Source organism: Nanorana parkeri, unplaced genomic scaffold (genome assembly GCF_000935625.1).
Source record: "Nanorana parkeri isolate BGI_ZX_2015 unplaced genomic scaffold, ASM93562v1 scaffold622, whole genome shotgun sequence".
Classification (NCBI taxonomy): Eukaryota; Metazoa; Chordata; class Amphibia; order Anura; family Dicroglossidae; genus Nanorana; species Nanorana parkeri.
Window position 1 is genome coordinate 649,995 of NW_017306890.1, and position 236 is coordinate 650,230.

Consider the following 236-nt stretch of genomic DNA (forward strand, 5'->3'; position numbering starts at 1 on the left):
CTTGTGTGGGGGGGGGGGGGGGTCTGGGCGAAAGGTGTGCCTGCCACCCCATTTCCTGCCAGAGTGTTCCAGGCTGCCAAGAGCTCTTAGCAACCTGCAACACTCTGGTCGGCGTCCCACTCAGCTCCCGGCAACCGGTGATATCAGTGAGCTTGTTGGGACACTGGAGGTAACGCCACCCCCATGACCCATGCCCCCCCCTCCCCGTCTCGTCATGCACCAACAGCACGCGACAT